Below are 13179 nucleotides of genomic sequence, written 5' to 3' on the forward strand. Positions count from 1 at the left end.
CTTGGTTTTCAATTCTTGAAGTGGTTTCACAAGAGGGGACCCAAGGAGTTGGATGGGGGAATAATTAGAATTCTACAAGACATGGAGTACCATACTAGAAGAGCTGCCCCCGAAACCCCAACTTCCAAAACAGCTTATCTGGTTAATGGGCACCTCAAGTCAATGCTACTGCTTCTAAGCTCCTTATCTCACTGTGAGGATATTGATGCCCACAGCCATTATTGTATGAGAAACTGTTTGTCCAGCGCCACTGTAGTATCGGCTTAACTAAAAGAGGGCGAGGCAAAAGATTTATACAGTGTTTTTTTCAGTCTGTTAAACGCTAGGCAATTTGTCTTGATGTGGATGCCAATGAGAAGCCCATTCCACAGAATAGGGAATAGAGAGAGACAGAGGGTGCAAAACCCCCCTCTGCGATTATCTAGTTGTTGCTGAAGGAGGGAGACGCATCCGTTGGGCCACATTAAACCAATCCCCAGAAAATATTGCAAATATGTATAATATTATTATTCCTTTCTTGGAGAAGGCAAGCCTTATATCTGGTACTTTTACTAATTTAGGTTCTGAAAATGGTCTGGGGAAGGTCCACCAGGATATGGTTTCTACCCTGGTGGATTTTTTCTATGCCAGCAGTCCCGCTAAGACCAAATATGTTAGTGATAAGAACCCCTGGTATAATAGCAACTGTAAGGAAGCAAAACAAGGTTTGCTATCATCCCTCAAGGGGGGCGATAGCCTGTCTATCAGGGAGGCTAGGGCTGTTTTTAAGAAAACCCTTTTAAAAGCTACATTTGAATGGGAAACCGATAGATGGCAGGCCATAAAGTCTGCCTTGGATGCAAAAGACACTAGAGCCTTTTGGAATTTGGTCCACACAGGAAAAACCGAGTGCAGGATCACCACCAAGCCAAATATTAGCGAGGAAGCCTGGCACCTATATTTTAAGCAGCTATACTCAAGTCCGTCTATCGGACAGAGTGTGAGTGAGACCACGGTGTGCCTTTCTATCGCTGATCCCGTTTGGGACATTTCCCCATGTCCTACGGCTGAGGTACTATCTGCTCTAGCCAAGCTACTACCTAACAAAGCACTAGGATTAGATAGAATCCCTGGGGATTTGTATAAAAACGAACAGGTAGTATGGGCTCCAAATTTACAATTACTTTTCAATGCGATTCTTCATGGTCTCCCAGCTCCACCGACCTGGGCTGCAGCGGAGATCATCCCTATCTATAAAAAAAAGGGTCCCCCGCCGAACCTGCTAATTATAGGCCAATTAGCCTTATTGACCTGTAACAATTTTTTTTGCAAGGTTGTTATTAGGGAGACTGCAGGATTGAATGGAAGATCATGATGTTCTAACCTCGTTGCAAGCAGGTTTTAGAGTCAAAACTTCAACTGTAGATCAGCTCTTTAGGCTCCAGGTGATATACTGGAAGCATGTAGTGCTGGAAGGTGGGAACCTGTACCTTACCTTCGTGGATTTGAAATCTGTCTTTGACATGGTGGATCGTGAACAGTTGTGGGGTATCCTGCTGGACATGGGTGCTCCACCCTACCTTTGTTTCCAGCTCAAACGCCTCCACCATGGAAGATTTGCTAGAGTAAGGTATGGTAAAAATGGGCAACTAACGGCTCCCTTTCCCATTGGTAAGGGGGTGAGGCAGGGCTGTGTGCTCACGCCGACCCTCTTTTCCCCCTTTCTCAATGGGTTAATAGAAGATCTACTTACTATAAAGGATATTGACTCCCCTAGATTAGGACTCCGTAAATTTCCCACACTAATGTTTGCAGATGACACCCGGCTCCTCTCTAAATCACCAATGGGGATGCAGCGAGTGCTAAAGGAATTTAGGCAGTTCTGCACTAGGAGAAACCTTGTAGTAAACATCAATAAAACAAAATATATGGTCTTCAATGCAAATTCCATAAACTGGCCGCACCCAATGATGGATGGAAGACCCTTAGAGAGGGTCCAGATCTTTGATTATCTGGGCCTCTCCTTAAATGATTAAAAATGGGATGGGGTCTGCAAATCAACAAGGCTAATTTGAGGCATACCCAGGCAATTGGGGGAATTTTAAAGGTTCAGAAGAGCTGCGCTCTAAAGGTTATAAGCCTTCCGCTAGAAGTACAAGCGAGGTCGGCCGCCTTATATGGGGCAGAACTGTGGGGGCATAGTCCTTCAAACGCCCTCACCATAACTGAGAATAATTTTATGAGACAAATTCTGGCACTCCCAAAAAACACTCCCCTTGTACCCCTAAGAATGGACTTAGATATCCTCCCTATTATGGACATAATCTCCTCACGTCCATTGCTATATTGGCGACGGCTGTGGAGTACCACGGAGTTGAGCCATTATAGGGCAGAACTAAAAGTGGTAATGTCATCACCGGGGGCCGGGGGTAGTATACTCTGGCTGTCCTTTGTTAGAGATTCTTACTGTGCCATGGGAATGGAGGAGCTATGGACCACTCCTGAAGAATCTTGTTTGGCTATCTCTAAGAAAACTCTGGCAAATGCGCTGAAGGAGTATAAATTGACTAGAATTCTACAGGTAGCCAAACCTATTTCTCTAACATATGGGTTCTTGGATTGCAAGTCACATTATAAATTTGAGCAGGCGTTGGATTCAATACAACCGCCTTTAGCCAAGAAGTTGTTCTTGCAATTCAGATATGGGACGCTCCCGCTTTATGCTACAACTAAGAAGTGGGTGGGCGTACCCCATCGCCTATGTCCTGTATGCCTAGTAGAGGAAGAAGAAACTGATATCCACATAATGTTCTTCTGCCCGGCATACAAACAGGCTAGGTTTAAATGGGTTATACAACTATGTAGAAACCTGGGCATTAGGAACTATTGTGAATTCTATAGGATCCTAAAATCTGATACCGACTCGGACTATGTTGTTGTAATTTCGAAATTTCTTTTTGCAATGTGGTCAAAAAGACAGTATTTATTGAAATCTGATCTGGCTACAAGTAACAATTAGCTCGATTATTTCAAAAAATATAGAGAGGGGGGTACTGGGAGTTACTTCCTTGTGAGGGATAGAAGTGCCTGTTTCCAGGTTGATATATCGATCTTGGGCTTCTTTTTAGTGTCTATTGGATGTGTTTTATTATTCTTTTTATTCACTTTTAGCCTAAATTATATTCTTAATGATTGTTTTAAATTCATGAATTTCCCATAAATTACAATGTTGTCCTTATTCTCCCACAGTAGCTTGTCTACCTCCCCATGTTTGCAATGTAGTGTGTCCGGTGATTTTGTATCTTTTCCCTTGATATAAATTGTTATATGTTGTGAATTTTAATTGTGGTTTTATGGCTGTAAAAGCCGAAATAAAGTCTTTTGATGATGAATTGGGAACTCAATTTGAATGGAAGAGTCAATACAAGATGGTTTCTCTACGTCTTTGGAATCTGATGTAATAGCCCATCAAAGAGAATAAGACGTCTGACCTAACGTACTAAGGTCACGAAGTCTGCTAATCCTTCTATGTTCATGCTTCACAGTATTAGAGCGCATGTCACAAAGGCAGGTTTTAGATCATGGATGTAGGCTCTTTACCATCCACATATTTAGTCTGAGTGTGGTGATACATTGCTTATCTCTGTATGCAAGGATTCAGTTCAGGACAGGTCGTCTACTCCAAAGTCTGTGCACCGCAGGTCTTGAAAGTTTAAACAAATGTTTTGGGCCCACATGTGAGAAATGGGATTGTTGAGTGACTGGGATTTGAGCCCTTGTAAAGCAAAAGCCACAGTCCCTGGCAAGGTGAACCACAAAAAGGCACTAAATAAACCTGTGCTTAAACCTAGGTTCTGGGCACAAAAAACAGTCAGGCTTAATTTAGAAACAATCTGTAAATTATTTATGCAGCACACAGACCGTAATAAAGTGAAAACACAACACAAGAGAAATCACACACCAATTTAGAAAGATAGAGTAAATGTGTATAAATTATTTGACAACAAAAATGTAATCAGTAGAGCCAGTGTTATTTTTTTTCAAGTAAAGATCTAAGCGCTAACCATGGACATCTAGTAACACGAGAATGGGTCCAGAATATCCAGAAGGACGAGCCAAGAGGCTGTAGCTAAAGATAGTTCCAAGAGGTTGGATACCCTTTTGGTGAAGGACAGCTAGATAGGATTTGCTACTGTGGAAAATTAAGTAGCAGGAGCAGCAGTGAAGTCAGGCTGACCGGCAATCCGCCTTGGGTGGAGTAACAAGCAGTTTGGTCCTGGTCATCCCTTGGTTCTCACAGCTATTTTTAATCAAACATTTTCCAAGTCGCAAGTTTTGGATTTTGGGTATCTGGTTCTGGTCTCCTTTTGCTAAAGGTCCAGGACTGGTGGAACACCATTTGGGGTTTCAGGCTTCGCTCAACAGTGGGAGCCTTTTATGTCCCTGTGGATCTAAACATGAGGCCAGCAAACTAGGCCTTGCATTCACTCTGGTAGTCCTAGATCCAGGTGAAGATGCAGGGCTCAAACAGCAAGGGTTGCCTTCGAGGGTTTAAGGCACGGTCCAGGCAGCAAAGTAGTCCTCCAGGTACAACAAAGCAGTCTTTCAGAGTGCACAGCGGGTCATTGCAGCAGTCAGACCTCCGTAAGTCCTTCTGCAGGTGCAGAAAGAGAACTGAAGAGTTGCGTACTGTCATTGCTGCTGGGGTGCAGAATGATTGGCAGCTACTTTGGAAGCCCTGATGTGTTTAAGCTAGATTGGAAACTGCCTCTTCGTGTAGGCCTGCATTTTGATGCAACCCCTCTTCTCATGTTTGCCCTAAATTGCTATGCTCCCATGGGCTTTGCAGTCTTGTTGTCCGTTTTGAGCTGTTACAGTGTTTTATCAACTGTGCCTCCATACAGCTGTTCCCCAATTGGAGGGTGTATTTATGATGTTGGCTTGCACCTTCGGTTTGAATTCCAAGACTCATAACCATGAATGGTGGCATAATGCTGCTGTTGCCATCATTTGGCGACTTGCTGTGTCAGCTGCATCTAATGCCGATTGTAGGCATGTATTTGCAATATTTTTGCCTTTCTTCCACAAAGCTTGCCGCCGATGCATCGCTGCTGCTGCCGAATTCAAAGACTTAAGCACAACATTTCAAGATATTCTTTCAAAATTCATAACTCTGGTTATACTGTTTGGATTTTTTTCATTTTGGTCTTGTTTTGTTCATGAAAGTACGCTCTATTGTTTTAGTCAGGCGTGGTATCTTTTTGTGTGGTGTTTTCTTTGTTTTACAGTTTGAAGTGTTGCACAAAATCTTTACACATTGCCTCTTAAGTTAAGCCTGACTGGTCTGTGCCAAGCTACCATAGAGTGAGCACAGGTTAATTTAGGTTGTGTATCTGACTTACCCTGACTAGGATTGTGGTTCCTACTTGGACATGGTACATATCTGTGCAAACTACAAACCCAGTTTCTAACAACTATTATAATGATGAAAGCTCCAGACAAATGAAGAAAGAGTCTGTGTTATGGTTACAGATCAGCTAGGAATAAAACTCCTGACTAAAGCTTCTAGCTGCAGACAAAAATATGTTCACTCATAGCACATTTTAGGCATCACACCTTACATCATCACTCACTTTAGAATATAGTTGTTTGGCATTAGTTGAAGCGCACCAGATTGTGGACAGATTTTAGGGATAGCCACTCATGTAAGCTGGTTCCATTTAGAATCATTGAATGCAAATGTTTTTGTATGTGGATATCCTGAAAATCTGTCACTGATCAGACTCTCCTTGACCTTCATCACACACCCTTGCTCATGAACATCTGTGCTTGTTTTTCCAGGTATTGTGCTGGTCAACTAAACCCAGTGAGACCATGCAACCATGAGGGTCATTCACTAGGGGAATCGTGTTAAAGTGACCTGAGCAAGTACAAAGCAGAAGTGCATGTATCACAGCATCCTAACAGGTGGACCACAGATCCTAAACGCACACTTCACATTTTATGAGAATATATCTTCGGTAAGGTTTTTGCCCTCATAATGCACACCCAAACTACGGCCTTTTATTGAGGGTGTCCATCTCACAATCATGGCATGAGCCAGGGGCTCCATGCATGTAATTGTTCAGCTATATAAACCCACTTTCATCATTAGCTTTTTGCAGTAAACAATAAATAAATAAATCACAAAATAGAGAAAAGTACATAGCCAGAAACAGAGTAAATGTGTTAGTACATAGCCAGAAACCAACCCACTCCCAAGAGACTGAATGCAAGTCTACGGAGGAACAGATAGTCCTTGTCAGCAGCAGTAAAGAGACTGAAGTGTGATAAAGACAGGTGACATGTAGCACCCCATATGTTCACTAGATCCTAGCCCTTGGAATGAATTAAGAGGAAGTCCATTGACCTTCAGAGGTGTTTGGTACTGTGTGGAATAGGATCATCCAACTAGCAGGCTGATAAACTTCAACCAGATAGTGCATTTAAAATGTTTAACTTGAGGGTTTACCGCAATAACCAGGAACAATATTCGTCTGTGCAGCAAAAACATTTTGTATATAGTAATTCACCAGGCAATCCCACACTGTCCCAGTCTCACCCTTATTCATAACACCATCAACTTATCTGATAATAGGAGGAACTGTTGCACAAAATCTGTGTGTGATGCATGTCCATCCAAAAAGCATGTCCTCGAGAGCTTGTGGAAAAATATCATGGAGATGCTGGTCAGGACAATGAGATGAATGATCATTTTGGTTTGTGCCTTTGAAGACCACATTATCACTCACTATTTTTAACATGAGAGCTTCTGCAGCACTATTATTGTAAGAAGAGTGCACTGATGCCCCCTGTCTGAAACCCCTTTCATTGGCTGTGCAAGGACTCCACATAAGCCAAAAGTTGACCAGCAAGCTGTTGGCAAAGTGAGATAAAAGGACAGAGAAAGCATGTACATCTATTTATCATGGATGGCTCTAGCAGCCGTGAACTCTTACCATTCAGGCACCTCAGTGATAAGTGTGCCATAAAAAGCTCTCTCTAAAATTAGCAATTATTTAACACGAAAGCATGGAATGGCCTTGCCCTTCACATTAGAGCCTCCTACTCCGGTCTCCTTGAACTCCACAAGAAGCTGAAGACCTGGCTTTTCAATTAACCACCCTACAATATGTTCATTTTGATAGCGCGGGTGAAAATGAGCTGCCATGTCTCACTTGTCAAAACGTTGGCCAAGTCATGGTGGATAATAGAGAAACCATGAATACCCAGAACTTGTCAATTAACATAAAATCAGGGTGAAGCAGCGATAGTTTCTGACTACGGCATATCACCTAGGTGAGAGTATCTTCCTGCCCTGTACGAAAGATGTGTCAATCATTTTTTTTTAAATAACCACACATATTTCAGTTTCTCTTTTCATATATAGTTTTACAATTGGAACCCTCATTGTCACATGGAAAACTGAAATCCAATGTTGCTCTAGAATCCAGAACACTTGGTCCACTACAGGCTGTCATGATCGCTTTCAGCTATTGGCTAGATACATTTCATCATACTGACCACCTTCACAGCGACATGATCTTCAAATTGACACAGATTTTATCCACATGGTCATTACTTTGACCTGCTACGGCATTAAACTGCAGATTTACTATTCTAGGTACAGTACTAACTGTTTAGATCCCAGGAGCATGTTGTTATCCAGTGAAGTCATTTAATGCTCATCTTAACTTAAAAGGTTTTATCAGTACGAAGGTCTGAAGCTATTGGTTGTGGATGTGAGGGAGTGGCCTCAAGAAAGAACTTTGTACTCTCCGTAGAACAGATTTTTCCTTGTTTTTGGATTGCGGAGAGGATAGTACTATAGAGAGAAAGCAGCTAAATATATGCATTTTGGGAGAAAGGAGTACAATGTTTTGAGACAGAGGTGAGTTCCACTGGGCTTAAAAACATCACAGCACGGGTCAAAAAACAAGCCACGAGTACCAATGCCAACACCAGTGTGCAGAAAATAAAGACTAACCGACAAAGCAACTACTTAGCATTAAGACAAACAGGACATGATTCACGTTGATGGTGTAGGGGTAGTGGCAACATTTACACAAGATGGCGTCAAAGGCCTTTCCTGTTCCCTACGCGCTACGTTTCAAGATAATAGTGTATGACAGGGATATGATTAGCAATGTTTTTCTTTTTGGTCCATTTGCATGACCCGCACAACATGTCAGGGCAACGGGCTTTGGTGTCTCTTGCAACTATTTCTAGTGCAGTTTGATCCCAAGATTACATTTCAATGGCACTGTACAAGAAAATTCATGCAAAAAAGGCACGAATGCCAACCAGAAGCTTTTGCATAGGACCTGCTGCTGCTGGACAGACTGATAGCCATTTGCCTTGGAAAAGGAATGGAGATATGAAGGATGTTGGACTTATTGTTTCTGTCCCAGGTGCTTCAACTCAAAATGCATTTACCAAGATTCACTTTTATTCATCTGAGAGAGCCTACTCCGGCCACACTTGGAGTTTCCATGCATTGCTTCTAGCACGACTGACAGTGGCTTAGCCATTGTGACATGGGTCCTAGAGCAAGGGAGGAATAGGCCCCCCCGGCTGCTGTTTCAACTGTGAAATACAGCAATAATGATGGTTCAGTGGGCCCTTCTAGTCTCTGGGCCTCAGTGCCTCTTCCCCTGTTGCACCGATGGAAGCTATACCCCTTACTACCAGGCGGCCATACTCAACATCCCCATGGCGATTATAGTTTATTTTAGACACAAGGACAATAAACGACAAGAACCTCTGCCATGCAGGTGTGCACCCTGAATATCGAAACCAGAATTTCGATAGCAAAGAATATCGATAACACATCAAGCACAAAACATGGACGGGGAATGTGGGCCATGCGTACATTAAGCTGGACCTGTGTTGCTCGCGAATTTATTCTGTGTACTGGTTATTCCACGATGTCTTGTTGGTACTGTAAATTTATGTACTCCTAAAAATGTATTAATTAAAATATATATTTTTTTAAAACACGGGCAGGTGATTATAAATATTTTTTACCTAAATCCACTAAAATGTACTAATTCGATGTATATATATTCGAGGTACATAGATTTGGAGTTAGGAATAAGAAACCAATACTTCCCTATATGCTCTTACTTTTCAATATTTTATCCCTAGATGTTCTGTCCTCGATAGTCTTACACCAGAATAAATCTCGGGCACACTCTTTAGTAGTACAACTCGCCATGCAAGTTCATTCCCATTTACACCGCACCCCTTTGCGTCTCTCGAACGCCTGTCAGGGCACAATGCTATTCTTCCGCACCCACATAGAACATTTCCGGGGCGCGCTGTGCTGAATGCAGCAGCACCCCAGAATCACGCCCTTGACGATTTTAGAAGCAATGTAAGTCTGCCCTCTGCCTTCATTCAGCTGGCAGAGCACCGCTGGCTAAGAACATCAGACAAATTAGTTGATTATCACCTCAAAGTCAAAAGTAGAACAAAACGCAGAAGAAATGCCATTGCCGCGCAGTGACCAAATGGTCTGTTGATTATAAACGGGCACCTATCAATTCCGATAAGAGGGTCAAAGCAAGGCCCTCTGAAACCCGCCACCCCCTCATTATAAGGCCCCTAAAAAGTTAACTAACATGGCGGACCACTTCACATTCCGCCCAGACGGGCGGAGAACGCGGCGTGACCTGGACAGGGCTGCTGGCCGTGAGTCAACATGTCGTTAGCTTTCTTTTCTGAGCTATTTTTGTTTAATTTACTGATGTCCTTTCTGAAGGATTTCCCAGGGCAGCCTGCGCAGGTGTCAGGCACAGAATAAGTGGCTGGCAATTAACGCGCAGCGCTGCTTGGATGGGAGTCGAACGGGCGTGCCCGTCCAGCCAGGGCCGTTTCTACCAGTAGGCAAGACTAGGCGGCCACCTAGGGCGGCAAAAGGGGGAGGGCGGCAAAAAACATGAGTTTGGGAATATCTAATGTATTAATTCTTCTAGCCTGGATGACAGGTGGAGAGAGTGATGGTAGTAAAAAGGAGGGGGCGGCATTTTTCAAATCTCTCCTAGGGCGACAAAACACCTAGAAATGGCCCTGCGTCCAGCGCTTCTCTGGACCAAGCATCTCAACGACGAGCAGCATGACGTCATTAACAGTGAGTTCGGAGCCACGGCCCGATGGCAACCAGAAGTACAAGAGGCGCGGTGGCACCAGGGCCTAGAGTTCTGAGGGCCCATGACCTACTACCTAAACAAAAGTTAGAGGGCTATTTATCATTGCTTGCATTGGCATCCAGCCCCCGCCCCGCCCCCCTGCTACGCTACTGGGTGGGACGTGCAGGAGGGGGTGGGGTTTAAGAGGGGAATACCGGGGGACAGTAAGGCTCAGTACGGGGCGATACCTGTGGATGAGAAGGCTGCTGCCCTGCCTGAGGGATAGCAGAGCACAGGACGGATGACCTCTGAGGAACAGCAAGCAACTGAAAGGATAAACAAACAGTTGTAGCAAACGACCGACCAGAAGGCTGACCACTGATGGATGGCAGAGGCCAGGATCGCTGAGCGGTGGAGTGGACTGAGACCTATCACCAATGCAATAACAGGACACTGAAAGGCTATCTAACTACTGAGGCCTGCAGGAACAGCAGGAGTCAGTAAGGGTGATCAAGCAGGTGAAGCGAGAGACATAAAAGCTGATCACTGATACAGACCAGGAAAGGACTCAATATATTTTCCGTCCATACCTCTCACCTCACAGGTGTGGAGGGAGGTCGCCCTGCTTGCTGTAGATCATCACCTTCCAAACAAAATGCCTCCATTGACTAAACTGGGATCGCTCGTCCACTCCAAAAACGTCCTTATCCTCAAACGTCTTTTTTTCTCTCCCCCTTTGATTTCAATGAGATCACCCTACAGAGCCAAAAGTCTAGCTCGCTGTCCTTGTAGACTCCGAAGGGTGAGAGGCATGCATTTCCTCACTGAGGGGTGCTTTAAGGGCTGAAGGGGCTGTCCTCGCCCAACCCTTAAAGCCTTCCTGTATGTCATGGAATGCATCTGTCACATTAACCATGTATGCTTTCCAGCCACATTAAAACTCACCAGCCATCATTCAACCAACTCAAACCATCAATCTTTTTACAGGTAGCTTCTTCGCCTGTGCTGGAAAAACAAGCAACCTGTGAAACGAAGCTATAGCATGTGGGCTCTTCTGTCTCTTATCTTCTCGCTCTCTGTCGCTTCTCGGTGAGGTTTCAATCCCGAAGTACTCTGCCTGTTCATCCTGCTGATAACACTAACATATCATTGCCTTGCCTTATCTGGCGTTGTGGTCTCTCGACCCTTTCTCTTTCCACCTTTAAAACTGATTTCGACCATTCAACGTATTCGGTCATTAGGGCTCTTATAATGTCACCTTGCTTTTTACCTTTAGCATCAGCTGAGCCCTTTCCTACGAATGCTCATTTGAAAGTATTTGTTGTATTTGCTGTTCTTACCAAAGTTAATTGTAAGAGAAGGATTCAATTCCTCTTGTGGTAGTTTGATGCGAAGTGCGCAGACACCACCTCTTAATGTTGTGCTCCTTACGAATGTGCGTAAATAAATACACGTGCAGACACGTATTTGGAAAGTTTAATCTTCAGGTGATTGGAATGGGATGCAATACTTAACTTTGCAAAGTAGCTAGTCATGGAGTCAATCATGGTGGCCAACAACAGCAGCACATAGCACCAGTGTGGCTGGCCTGCTATCTGTTGCGATCCCAGCCATTAGAGCACTAGGGTGAGGAGAGGAGGGGAACAAAGAGGAGGAAATGTGTCATGACAGCCAGATCTCTCAACTCTGGATCTGGGAACCAGGTTCGAATCTCTCCTCAGCTCCCTGTACCTAAAAAGCCAAGTTTGTGCTATATACAACTGTAAAACAATTAAAGACTAGCATGAGAGTTTGGGTGGGTAGCATGTTGCTTGCAATAAAATGGGAATTTTACATATGGATGTAGCAGCAGAATAGCAAGGATGCACCGAAGATCTGGAACTCGCTCCCTCCGGATATCCGCAGAATTCCTTATACAGCTGCTTTAAAAAATGAAGTAAAAACACTCTTAATGGACTGGTTCCTGTCGTAAATAACCATCAGTAGTCTGTTTTCTTCAACACTTGTATTACCCAGTACTGTCTACCTTATTGTACCAAGAAATGTCTTGTGCGCTTCCTTGTACATTAAAATCAGCTTATCTTGTTATCCTCTACTATTGCCTTACAATGGCCCCTTTTCACCTTGTTACCTCATCCTTTACTGTGAAGCGCCTCGATACTCTGATACCTCTTGGGGTCTTGTTCGTGCTATACAAGACATTTAAAATAAATAAATGAGCACTAGTTCAAGGAAAATGCCCCCTTGACCGCTGTTGGGGTAGTAAAATTCAGCAGTTATCAGGGTTCTATTGCCCCCTTAGGGCTCTGAGGCCCCGTGGACCTTGGGAAGCAGTTTGGTTTCTAGCATGACAATGCAGCCGAACAGTACATATTTAGAGGTGCATTGAGTGATGGGCTTGACCAAGGAGGCAGCTCAAATCAATCTTCGACTTAGTTTTCATTCAGAAGCAATATTGTGATTTGTTCTGAAAGGATGTCATTGTCACAGGCTGTTGACTCAAACAGAAGAATTTACCACGGTCACCTGTGGCCAGGGTTGGTGTACTTATAGATAAATAAAGATGTCGCATTACCCAGAGGACCTGTCTAGATGTGCCATCAGAGGATGGGCCTAAACCCGATTGAATTCCTGCCAACAGGATGTTTTGGGAACAGGGGTTGGGGGGGGGGGGGGGGGGGGGGGGCTCTATTCTTTGATTCAAATAAGAAAATTAGGTAATTTGAATGAGATTTCTGTGATCTGTTCTGAAAGCGGCAGACAATGGTATTGATCTCCTAAAAATTTCAGCTCATTTCCATTGCATGCCACCAATTTAGATAAAGATCTCTGCTAATTTGCATAACTCACAAAGGCTTCAAGGAGGAAGTCGTCAGACGTGCTCAGCTTCTCTTTTGTATGGCCGATATGCGGAGGAACTTACTTACCAACAGTGTAGAGGCAGTGACCAGGAGCAAATCAAAACCGTTTAGCTTGCTTCCTAAAAAGGAATCCTCATTTTTTGCGGCTCTTTAAATACATTCTAAGGTGT

At 43.8% G+C, this 13179-nt stretch overlaps 1 protein-coding gene across 2 annotated transcripts in view; it reads right to left on the reverse strand.

Moving 5' to 3' along the window:
- NOS1AP (nitric oxide synthase 1 adaptor protein) overlaps positions 1 to 13179 on the reverse strand; it is a 1090707-nt gene that overhangs the window by 130865 nt on the left and 946663 nt on the right. The gene's annotated exons all lie outside the window — the stretch shown is intronic.

This window comes from Lissotriton vulgaris, chromosome 1_1, assembly GCF_964263255.1.
Source record: "Lissotriton vulgaris chromosome 1_1, aLisVul1.2, whole genome shotgun sequence".
Classification (NCBI taxonomy): Eukaryota; Metazoa; Chordata; class Amphibia; order Caudata; family Salamandridae; genus Lissotriton; species Lissotriton vulgaris.